Genomic DNA, 13,716 nt, shown 5'->3' on the forward strand with positions numbered 1-13,716 from the left:
CAATGATTTTACTTAAAAATGGGAGATTTGATATGGGCCTATAATTGCTCATTAGTGAACTGTCTAGATTGCTCTTTTTTAAGAGTGGCTTAATGACTGCAGTTTTCAGGGCCTGTGGGAAAAAACCTGAGAGGAGAGACATGTTGACAATTTGTAGTAGATTTGAGGCCATGCATTTAGAAACATTTTTGAAAAAACCTGTTGGCAAAACATAAAGGCAGCATGAGGAGGATTTCAGATGTTGTATTATGTCCTCCAGGTTTTTATGGTTATTAGAATCAAATTGTCTCATGCTATATGAATTATTTTTAAGTGGACACAGGGACAGGACATATCCTGTAACTGATATGGAGGTACTGATTGCTTGTCTAATTGTTTGAAGGGCAAGGGTTTGAGGCTACAGACACAGGAGGGTTGGTTAGCCGGTCGACAGTAGCAAACAGGGCACGTGCATTATTAGTGTTTTTGGTGATGATGTCAGAAAAGAAGGACCGCCTTGCATTTCTCAGCTCTAAATTATAAATGCGAAGTATCTCTTTGTAGATGTCATAATGAACCTGGAGATTTGTTTTCCGCCACCTGCGTTCAGCTTTTCGACACTCTCATTTTTGAGTTCTAACCAGTGTGCCATTTCTCCATGGAGATCTTCTCTTACCAGAGACCACCTTCACCTTGGCTGGTGCAATGGCATCAATAACATTTGTATTTTTAGAACTGAAATTATCTACAAGCTCATTGACTGAGACCCGTGAGAGGGTGGGTGTCGAGGAGAAAGCCTCAATAAATAAGAAAGACTAACAACGTAGAATTTTAAAGTAACCACTGAAAGTCAGTAAGGACTCCACATTTTGTTAGCATCAAGTTCAAACAGCTCTGTAAATTCACAAGCTACAATATATTAATATTGTGAATCAAATCAATGTCTGGCGCATGAAGTGGTTCTCTGAGGAATAGTAAAACACACATTTAACAAATACATAAATCACAAAGTAGTTGTTTTGTATTTCAAACAAATAGGAGACTTATAAGCAAATTTTAACAAAACTTTATTTACTGCCATACATCATGGAAGTATAGCTCCACCCCCGCTAGGTTGGAAGAGGAGTCCCATAGAAACCCATTCATTTTAAATGCATAAAAATATTAATATAAAATCAACCATTACAGATATCAGCTACACAGGTAATAGCACCCATCTCATGAAGAAGATGTAGGGGAGAGTGGGGTAAGTTGTCTCGTGTGTAAATTGTCACACTGCTCATAACTCCAACACTAGAGGCTCTATGTCAAAAATCAAATCTACACTTCCTGTTCACATGTGGTCAAGGTCACTCTAATCTGAGGTGAGCACAATTTTATTAATTTTTTGCTTCAAAAGTAAAACATTTGGTACTTTACATTTTATGTATTCCAACCTTATTAGGTATGAATGTTCACAATGATAACTTTGCACAAAGTAGAGGAGACAATGTCTTCTGATACTTCAGCTGAGGTCCTATGTTAAGCTAACCTTGAGATTTAGCCAACATTAGCACACATGTCAGTTTGGGGCAAGTTGTCTCAATGACTTTGGGGCAAGTTGTAGTTGTAGTTTACAGCAGCAGCCTTATGCCTGGACAAGACTGAATTCATGACAGAGTAGGCATGTAGTATGTTAGTAGATACAAACACATTGTTGCATTAGTGTTTTTAAACACCACATCTGTTTAGTTAATTTTAAGCAAGTTATCTGCAGCATTACATTCAATTACCATAGATCTATTTGCACTCCAGAGAACATTTGAAGTTCAAAGAAAGACGTTGTCCCATTCAATTATTTATTTTCCAAATTCTCTAGGCTTGATTGTTGATTTATTTTACTTTTAGTTCTGGTTACAATTTGAAATTGAAATCAATATTCACAATTAAGTGTTCTAACTGTTTGATAATCCAGTGTGACAACTTACCCTATGCAGTGTGACAACTTACCTGCCAATCAGGCAAAATGTCACAAGTGCACACTCTCTATTCAACAGTCTACAGCTCCATAATAAGATTATGAAGATGTAATGAATACAAAACTTCTGCCCAAGACTTCATTCTTTCATTTGGTATGACATTTGTACCATTGTGATGTACAATGCTCAGTAAATATTAGATGGTGTGAAAAGTGTGACATACCCCGCTCTTCTATACAATTTGAAGTTGAAACCAAGTTTGTAGGACAAAAGAGCTACAACTCTCACACTAATTAAATAGGGGCATGAAGTGATTCTGTGTGATAATGTGTTGGAACAACCAGCATGGACACTGCACAGTTTGTTAATTTATTTCTACACAGTATAATATCACACAAGTCTGGTTGTTCAAAATAAATAACTTCGAACTTCACAAAAATGATGGATGATTTATAACGTTGCTTACAAGTTAACTCTCTACAAGTGTCATGTATAATACAGTAACACCTCAAAGACCATGGATTTTGCAGTGTGTTTAGTCAAAAACAGAGCTATTTAACATAAATTGAGTGTAAGATTCTTCATATTTATATGGCAAATACTTGGATGAGTGATCAGTTCATCAGACTTGTATAACTGCTGTCAAATATTTGTACAAATTTGTAACTCTCTGATCCTGCCACTGCATGAACATGTGTTGGTATGTGTCATACTTTAAAAATTTACATTGGACAGCTCTGTTTGTACACATTTTTGTCCTCATGAATCACACTAGGGAGAACGGTATGTGGGTGTGAGGTTCCAGGTGTGTATGTGCAGGAGCCTGTGTGTGCGTGTGGAAGGGCAGGCAACAACAGAGTCATTACAGGCAAAGGGAGAGCGTCATAAAGGCAAGGTTGTGAATGCTCTGTTCCCTGCTTTCCAGCGTTGGCGCATACATTAAAAACTACACGCTCACAAAAAACGCATTATCCACTCTCTTCAATGCATGACAAAGCTCTTTATCATCATAAACTGTCTTTTTTCTGCATGTCCCCTGCCACTCTGTCCGTGAGTGTGTGTGTGGGAATCAGCACAGGACCCTAGTCACAGGTCAGGGGCTCTAAGGTTACTAATAGCCCACACCAATACACTTGTGATCTACGTCTTGCCCTTTATGGCGCTCTTCCCCGCAGCCAGAGGAGAATGCCTTCCCCCCCAGGTGGGGAGCGTGGGCCTGGCCAGCCCCGTCCCGAGAGGACGTAATAGGAGGCTTATCGGAGTGCCAGGCTGTGCTGTAATACTCCTGTGAAAGGTCTTTCAGGCCGCCTCCCAATATTGATTTTTCTGGGCAGGAGGGAAATCGAGAAGGCCCCCTTCAGAAGCACTGGGGCTGGGAAGGAGGAGACAGGTAGAGATAGAAGTTTGGGGGGGAGTTGGGGGCAGACAGTGTGAGACAGAGAGAAGAGCTACACTTACCTGCACATCCAGCCATTGGCCATGCGGGGTTAACATTTTATTTGTGTCTGTTTACATAAACAGAACACTTTTTTCTGCTAATAGGCCACAGACAGGTTGCAGACTAAAAATTCTAATTCCTTTTTATGATTTACAACCCTTGTGCAGACTATTAATAAAAACAAGTCAAACTAATTACTGCTAGTGTGGTCTGAATTCCTCAGTTGCCATGTTTTTCTGTTGTTCCTCCACCACAGCAACACCACTGTACTTTTGAAGGGCTTGGAACTGACCTTCAATATTCTGCGGTTGAATCTACTCACTTCCATAAATAAACCAGACAGCAGAACATTTCTTTACCACACCAGTCAATTCACTTTAATTTAGGCATCTGATCTATGGAAGAAAAAACCATAAGAGACAAGGAAGAATAAAAAATAATGAAAGAAAGAAAGAATGCAATCTAAAAATATGTAAGATTTTTAATGTGTAATTACTCTATGGTATTTACAAGCAATAAACACACAATATATTGCCATTCATTACATCAGTTTTTTTTCCTCCAATGTAGACAATGTAGAAAAGGGAGTGGTCACATGTTACAATATTTTCTTTGAAAGCAGCACTTTATACAGAGAAAAGATGATGATTGAGCGCCTACCCAAGTCTCAGTTTGCAACAAATTCTTTAAAAATGAACAACTCATTGCCAATTGATTATACACCAGTCCTGCTTGATTTTTTCCGGCTGTCCACTGACTCCTAATTGATGACTTTGACATCTTTCCAGTCAGTGCAGTGACTGGTTTTGGTGTGGTGTTAGAGCACACTACTTGTGACTTGAAGTCTCTGGCTATCTATCTATCCAGCTAGCTAGCTAGCTAGCTGGATAGATGGATAGATTTTACTGAAGTAAAACTGCCATTTTAATAGCAGAATAAAACATTGCCAAAGCGGACAACACAGTGTATATCAATATAAACTATACAGCATCCACAGCCAGAAACACATATTAAAGCAAAGACAGCAGCACAGTTAATACGCTCCACGTAGCGCACAGACACAATGCCATGGTTGTGCTCACCTGTGTGAAAGCAATTCTGTGAGCCTTGTACACTACAAAGTCCTCCACCATCTGCTCTTGGTTAAACTTCTTTGCTTGACCATTCTCAGTAAAAAAGCATTTTCAGCCTTAATGTCCCAGTACAACCAGTCCACCCCATTGTCCCACTGCACTGATCAAAGTTTTCAAAGATTTTGCGCTGAAAGAGGCTCTGCAATCACAGTTGAGACAGAAATTGTTCATACACAGCAGGGAGCAGAAAGGCTTCACACACCTTGCTGATGGTTCATAAAGTTAATAATCAATGTAACAAACATAGAAATCCCCTCTGGAGGATTCACCATGAGAATTTCATCATTTTGCATTTAGCCAGGACTGCCAGGCATCTGTTGGTCACGCAACATCTTGGGTGTGTTTGATTTGTGTCACTTTAAATCAGTGATTAATTAATGTAGATGCAATCTATTTTTCCATGAATAGTGATGAGCAACATTGGGTAGAAGGAATTTGGATTTGGGTACATCCCTAGTGCTAGTTCATGGTCCCTTACAAATAAATTAATTTAAAAGTAAAACTAAATACTGTAAAAACACCATCGGTGTTGCCAATTTAGGATTAGGTTTAGAAATATAATCAGAGGGAATGAAACGGGGAGGCAAAGAGAGTCGGAGACTTAACATAATACTGTTGAGATAAACAGACAGTGATTAAGGGAGATGGATCACCTGTGTGGGAGGACGCAACCAAGGGGAGGAGGGGGGAGGTGTGTGGATGAATCGGTCAGACAACGGGGCCTTGAGATCTCTTGTTCGGTGTCACCTCAGTGCAGAGCGAGAGTGCGCAACGACTCCAGCCCCCGTCATCTGATCTAAGGTCACCCCTCCACAGTGTGACTCAGTGGCTCCTGAATGCTGCTTTCAGGCTTGTTCAGCTCTACTTGAGGATGAATCACTTAACTCCAGCCTTTTATTTCTGGAGAGGATCCCATTTCCATGCAGCCATGTTTCCGCTCCGAAGGGAACATTGGTCAGCGCCTCGCCCCCACACAAGGCCCGCCGTAGGTTTGATCAGACCATCTGGTGAGCTGTTATTTTTAATCAGAGTCGGATAAATGAAAGAGGAGCTTCCATAACATTGTACAATATGTTTGGTACTGGCATTATTCTTGTATTTACCCCCTGTATATGGAATTAGAGACATAGAACATATTCATACGCTCAAACTGACGTGCATAAAAGCATCTTAAGTTACTCAAAAGTCATGGCCTATTCTGTATCCTTTAAAAGTGTTGAACATTGAATAACCCCAAATTAAAGAACGTTTGTTCATTCTTCAAACTTTTAAGCCAAAACCAAATCTCTCCCCCGACACACTTTATTTGCAAATGCATCAACAAAAGGAGTTGGATGGGTGTTGCCATATTATCTAGACTTAGAATAACATGCCGCTTCCCTATTCAGTCTCCCTTTTGACTGATTTCTAAGGGGAAACATGATAATAATGAAAGCTAACAGACAAAAAATGGAAACAATAGCTGTCTCCCTCTTTTTAGTATTATGACACGAAAGACATCTGTTCTTTCTCATATGTGGCACAAAAAAATATGTAATGAATACAGTAGATAAGCACATCATCTGGCACATTCACTTTCAATTTAAGCTTAAAATACTTTTTGACACTTGAGTGTTCACAAGTTTTCTTGGGCTATATATAGTTGTGAGGTGTACAAAATAAAAAAACATAAAATAAAACATTTTCTTACCATGGCTACAATTAAGAATGAATATTTCTCCAATCAGTGAGGAGTCTTGGGAAAATTGGTATTCATGTCAGAGGCGGGAATCTCTGCTCCCTGCTAAAAATAAATGAATGCTTGTACAATGTTGGCCAAAAATCACATGATGATCCTCTGGAGCATTTGAACAAAGCTCTATGGAAAGATTAATCAAAAGCGGCAACCGTGGAGAAAATCCATCACTGCATTCCACAGAAAGTAACTCGTACAAGGGGTCAAACAAGTTGGTGGTAGGATCCAGATGACGAAGGTCAAATTGAACGACGTTCTGCTGCATCACAACCTGAACAGCTTACCAGTAAGTGACGAATCATGAATTCTGTCTCTGTATCACTGGATGAGTGCAGTATTACTGAACAAAGGCTGAAATTCTTTTTGACTATTAAGACACAGAATTTCCTATTATATCATAAATTATTCTATTCTTATTGCCCATTGTATGTTTTGATACAGGCAGCTGCAGTATGTTGTGTGTTTTCTTTTCAGCAACTTCTTTTTGCCAACTCTGACGAACTTGACATGCTGTGGAATAAGTGAGGGGGGGTTGAGAATTCAAAGATTAGTTTTGGATTTTAAATTTTACTTCATGCACTAGCCAAAGGATATTCGGTTGCTTTCAGATTCCACTGATTCCACTGTTAATGCCAATGCCAGGATGGATTTATTCTTACATTTGTATTCCATCTAAAGGTCAGCTGCTGGCAGTGCCAAGCATGCATGTTCAATCTGGAACAAATTCACCATCACATAAACTTAAATCTGTGACAAACTGTAACAAACAGGGAAGGACAAAAAATAAGCGGCGGGTGATGAGGTATGAATGGCCTCAGCTGGATTTAAAAGAAAATGTTTCTTTTACAATCTGGCCATTGAAAATTATATCAAATTATCTTTATCAACCTCTCTTAACCTCTTAACCTCTTAACTTCCTGTTTTCCTTTTAATTTCCCTAGCTTTAAACCTGCAGTTCTTAACTTTTTTCCCATTCTGGCAGTGGGGTAACCCTGTCAATGCTTGCTTATTATGTATGCCTACAGGTGAGCTTGCCCCAGGCTAGTGTTCATCAGAATAACAAAAATGTACATCAGAAGTTATTTTGTCCTCGACGTCAATTGTTTTCTTTGTTTTAATGCAGCCTACTCCGTCACTATCGTTGCTCCAGAGTCATGTAGAGCCAGAGTTGTGTCATCTCTGTTCATGTTCAAGCCTAGTGGCGTTATTACCATGACTGCATACACTGTAATGTTGCCAAAACCTATTAACACAAACTATATAATCTCAATAAACAATAAAAATTTCTTACAGTAACTCGTTTAGCTGACGCTTTTGTCCAAATCAACTTACAATTGATATATATGCCAGAGGTCGCATGCCTTTGGAGCAACTAGGGGTTAAGTGTCTTGCTCAGGGACACACTGGTGTCTCACAGTGGTTTTGAACCCGTGTCTCTCACACCAAAGGCATGTGTCTTATCCACTACTCCATCACCATCCCTCACCATTATTCTTAATAATAAACATTCTCTCTAATGGGACTTTTTTTTTTACAGCAATGACGGATCATGGAGCTCTCTCCAAATTGTTAGCATGTCTCTCCTCTCAGATTTTTTCCCACAGGCCAGAAAAACTGTAGTCATTAAGCCCTGACTCATTAAGTCATTAAAGAGCAATTTAGACAGGTCACTAATGAGCAGTTACAGGCCCATATCAAAGTAAAATAATTGAAAAGGCTGTTTTTCAACAGCTTAGTGCTTTCTTAGCACTAAGTAACTGTTTTGATGTCTTCTAGTCAGGATTTTGACCACACCACAGCACCTAGATGGCTCTTGATAAGGTCTTCAATGACATCCATTTGAACACTGACAGTGGCAAAATTTCAATCTTGGTATTATTGGATCTCAGTGCTGCTTTCGACAAGGTTGACCACAACATATTACTAGACAGACTTGAAAACTGGGTGGGACTTTCTGGCACAGTACTAAACTGGTTTGAATCCTACTTAAAGGACAGGAACTACTTTGTGTCTATAGGTAATTACACACCTGAACTTAGAAAAATGACTTGTGGAGTTCCTCAAGACTTTATTCTTGGGCCTCAGCTGTTTGCACTGTTTTGTCAAGATTATAAGAGCTGAATTGTTGTGATGCGCATATCAGTTCGGATATTAACGGAACTCAATTAGGCCTATACGCATAGATTATCCACCCACCCCCCACCAACTAATTATTTTATCAGATTTAGAGACCAGCACCTGTATGGGTATTTTACCACACATTCGCCGGTCTCTGTAGCTTTCCAGGTGATTTCTTTCTTGTGTGGTATATTGATGCACTATGAGTGTTATCTTTAATGATTTACATTGACAATTAGAGGCTGATGTCAGTTATTTAAATGTTTCCATCCGTGCACTAATGTCACTGCAAATATCGTGGGACAAAACAAAAAACATCAAGTAATAAAACTTGACAGGACAGTCAGGGAAAACACAGGAAATAGAATTAAACTTCCATCTTCTATAATCCATGTTTAGACACTGATGGACAGTTTTACTGTATGAACCTGGACTGTGTGTGAGACCTTTTGGAAGTGTAAAAAAACACAGAACATGAATTAACATTAATTAACAGTAGATCCCGACCGATCCTGTCTGTGTGTCAGGAGATTTTTAACTATTAATTTATGTTGCTGTTGCTCGTGCGTGAATGCGCACAGCGTCTCTGGAGAGGCGCTTCATCAAGCCGCTATTCAGTGTACATTTTTATAATCCTGCTGCCCATCCACATATCACATTCAACAACAACATCAGTGATATCAAAGTGAAATGACATTAAGGAATTTTTAATAGGCTTAACTGATAAAACTTATGAATACATCAACAATGCAGAGTCCTGCTCCGGCTATGGGTTGGTCCAGCTGCATGTCACGTCTCTTTTAAACGTCACAGCGGCTAAAAAGACTTCTGTAAAGGATACACCGATGTATCCTCGCTTATAGCTTCTCCAGCAAGCCTTCTCGCTCCTCGATGTGCATTTTAGGAATTGAAATTTCCTTCAAGATGGCATGCTGAGATCAATTTCCGGGTCACAGGCTCGAGGATCGAAGATAGAGGAGGCACAAATTTGGGAAATGAGAAAGGCCCCAGCATTCCTTATCCAGCTGTTTATCTGCCATTGCAACCAATCAATTTGAAAGGTTTGAGTTAAAATTACTTTTGTTAAGGTTTGGGACTGTCGTCCTCATGGTTACAGTAAAACAATGTGGTTAAGGTTATATATTATACATATGGAAACTGGAAATGAGTCGCTGTCTCCCATATTTAAGTCTGATGTTTTGTTGACCCGTTCATCCACCCTGACCACCCTATATAGACTTTGTTACTCTACAAAAGTCTCAGGTGACTTTGCTCTCAGGAAGCTGTATTTTAATGAAGTAGTACATATACATGTTGTGAATCTACCCTTTTAATTTCCTCAGTACTGTGAACAACTTCTAACATGAAAATAATGAATTATTGATAACATTCTCTGTCCAGCAGAGATTGATTAAAGGCACTTTTTACAGACTCACCCTCCTGACATGTTCCCTCTTAATGAATTCCTCAAACTTTCTCAACATTTATTTTTAGATATGCAGGTCCAGACTCTCTGGGTTAGCATGGGAAGCTTGTTTACATCATTTCATACCAGAAAGACAAAGCAGACTGACAAATGAGGATTTTTCACAAAACACAAATAGAAACACCCTAATCAGGGTAGCTTACAAGGCTCCAAAACAATCAAAAACATCCCAATTGGCTTGTTTGTATGCTTAAGGACAAACTTTGATAAGTGAATTTATAAGGAAAAGAGCAGAGAAAAGCTAAATGAGGACCGTTGGACTATTCTACTGTTCAACACTACATTAGGTAGGCATTTTCTTAGTCTGTGTCAACTTATTGGACATCAAGTGTTTCTTTCAAAGGCAAAAGCAAAAAGTACATGTTGTCCTTTTACGGATTTCTGAGGTTCAACATGCACCATGTGGTTAGACTGAAAGGAGCATGTATGTTCTCTTTAGGTTGATTAATGATTGATTATGATTAATTAGCCCCAGGTCCCAACTACACACTGATATGTGCTGTGGAAATAACATATTTATGTAACCTAGATGTCAAGTATGCAAGTCATTAGATGTAAAAGATTAGTATTATTAATTTAGAGGTTTGCTAATCTGTATCAGACTAAACATTTTTCACCCTGCTGCAGGTAAACACATTCATTCTCTTGTTGTTTGCCACTGTGGAGCTCAGACACTAAAGTCTGTCTAGTACAACAGAGCTGTTGAAAGAAGGAGCAACATTCACTCATTCACGTTTACCACCTGAGGCTACAAACATTTTTTAAATCAAGTTTTTGTGTGAGTCAGTGGGTGAGTCAGTATGAGCTGGCGTATGAGTTGTGACTCAAACGCACAACACGTAATACTGAGGAGAAACAAGGAATTCGTAACACTAAATCCATCATCAAGACATCGTAGCACTTTAATCTGCAGAGGATTACATTTCAGGAGATTATAAAGCAATGTCTTGGCAAGAACTCCTTGAAAAACTTGATGCTGTAGTGAATTCATGTGGCAAAACCACAAAGATACAATTCATTTTGAATTACATACACTGTTGCACAACCTTCAAACATCGATCAAATGTTAGTGTGTTTGTTATTTTTCCCACGAATGTCGGCATTAGTAGCCGAATTTGATCAGTCATTTAGGCTCCACGGTACGCTCAAACTGATTTTATGGTACTCAGAAATTATTATGTTGTTTGTTTTGTTTAATTTAGTCTTACAATTCTTTAAATTGAATTTCTTCCACCCCATAACAGTAGCCAACACCAACACGTTCTCTTTCTCGCTTCCAGTAAGAGTTTGACAGTTGCTGAGATCTGTACCATTTAACGTCACCCTTTTACTGCTGGTTGAATTATTCTTACTTGCCCAAAGACGTAGTGTTGCCAAATGATTGTGACTTCTGCACCTGTATTCTATGTGTGTATGTGTGTGTGAAGGTGACTCCCTTATGTCTTACTTTTTTTTTTTGTAACAGACAAAAAATGCCTATGCCAGACAAATTGCACTTGATGTCACATATGCCAAACATACATGCTGAGACACTGCAAATTTTCAGTGAATAGGCATCACATCATGGACGGCTTTCTTTGATGACATTTTAGCAAATTGTTAGCCTTTGTAGTGGCCAAACTTGACCTAGTATTGCATATGGACAAGAGCCAAAAACAACAACACTAACTCTCTGTATGCTTTCAGAGCCTGGTATCCTTAATGCAAATATCTCAGCAGACAGGCCTTCTTGTTTTCAAAAGATCTAAGACAAACTAATCAGGCAAGCCTTTCATTTCCATGAACTCTTTCTTTGGAATAAACCCCTTGTCATGCTTGTGACGTCAATACACCCTGTAGGCCTCCCCCGCTGATCTGCTGCACAGCTTGACCCCCTCTACCTTTCAAGAAACCACACCCCTACTCCACCAATGTTATCTGTTAAACAATCTTCAAGCATCCATGTCACATTTCAAGTACGGTTAAACAGTGTAACTATCTGCTATAGTGATATCTGTGGGTTGTACAGAGTTTGTACAGAACTGGGATAATGTAAATTTGTACTCATAAGGTAAAACTACATACATATATAGATTATTTGACATTATTAGATTTTCCCTGGTCTCCTCAGTCTGTAAGGAAATCATTTTCTTCCAGTGTGTTTTTTGCATGTAATCTCCACATGTAGTGAAACTTCCCATATCAACTTACGCCATATCAGTTTGTTCTGGTGGGTTGGGTTTCCTAAAATATTCATAAGAGGAAAACTACTGTAATTTGTAAAGAAAACAACTGAAATGCTGAGAAATTTAAAAGAAAACAGCTGATGTAGAAGAAATGTGTGTAATTTGTTGTTTGATGAATTAAACATGATCGATGGGGATCAATTAACAATGCAAAGAGCTTTCTCATGAAGCCAGTACATCATCTAATAGCATACTGACTTTGACAGTAATGACAAATTGCCTGACGCACAAGGAGACTGAGGAAATGATTAAAGCGCTTCTTTTAATCTCCTACAATGCCTCTTAATTGTGAAATTGTAAATTAAAAGACAACGGTTATAGTATAGTATGCCTTGGCCTTGGACATGCCCAAGGCATACTATACTTTAACTGTTCTCTTTAATCAAAGCTCTATGAGCTCCTTTTAATCTTAATTGTCTTACTAATTGAATTGTAAAAGCCTTAAAACATGAATATCTAGTTTCTGGTGATATACAGATGTCAGTAGCTGAGCAGTTAGGAATGTTACATAGCATTTTTGTTAACAATCAGGCTCTGGAGCAAATCTGTTCAAAGCTCAAAATTCCAGATGAAATTAAAATTGAAGCATACCTCTGTGGACACTGAACACAAATAGTTGGAGTAAACATTATTAATCCAATAACATTTTTAACAAATTCAAGTTCTGTACATTATAAATGCTTACTTTCTTACACAGTAAGTGTAAAGTAGGCCTGTGGAGTTTCTAATGTGTGTTTGTGTGTCACATGCACCACCACAGAATTAATCTGTATGAGAAGACAAAACTGATACATTCACATGAAATAGGATATAGCTTGCTAGCTTGTCCGCTAACCGGACAAAGAGTAAACATACCATATTCAAGAGATGAAATGCAGCAAGTGTTTATTCATGCCCTGATAATCATGATTTTTGCAGTCATACATTGCACTTCAACCAATCAAATTTTGAGAGCCAATCATCTTGTTATTCAAACAGTTCCTCTCCACCTATTGTCAGTGCTGTTTGCCAATGGTAAATGCAAAATGGAATTTCACTGGTTCCCTGCATTAAATTGAATTCAGTCATAGATTTTGCTGTAGAGACGCTGGTATAACTGGGCTATTAGCTGGTCAGAAACTTTACTGGCTGACGTACTTGGAGGTTAAAGAACTCCCTATACATGCATTGGCTTTAACAGCACATTGTGGTTTACAAAGAAGGCAACTACATAAAGACTTCCAAAGAAAAAGGAAAACAAATACAGTTTGGTTTAAATCATAGAACTGAGTGCGAGATAGAGAGGAGGAATTTCAAGATGGAGATGGTTTCTGTAAGCTGTGGCTAGTAAGTTTTGTGACATTTTTATTGCTCCATATAAAAGGTGAAAATGTTACTCAGTGGCCAATAAAAATTAATCTAAATGTTTCGACAATATGCAACATGCATAAATGATGGGTATACCTGGATAAACTTTATACTTGGATGTAGCTGGTATCTGTGGTGACTTGATGCCTCCAGAGACACATCCACAACATCCACATATGGAAATAATAATAATAATAACTTTGATTTATATAGCGCCTTTCACAAACCCAAGGACGCTTAACAAAAGTGTGTGTGTGTGGGGGGGGGGGGGGCTCAGTGAAGAGGTATGTTTTAAGG

This window comes from Micropterus dolomieu, linkage group LG22 (assembly GCF_021292245.1).
Source record: "Micropterus dolomieu isolate WLL.071019.BEF.003 ecotype Adirondacks linkage group LG22, ASM2129224v1, whole genome shotgun sequence".
In the NCBI taxonomy this organism is placed as follows: domain Eukaryota; kingdom Metazoa; phylum Chordata; class Actinopteri; order Centrarchiformes; family Centrarchidae; genus Micropterus; species Micropterus dolomieu.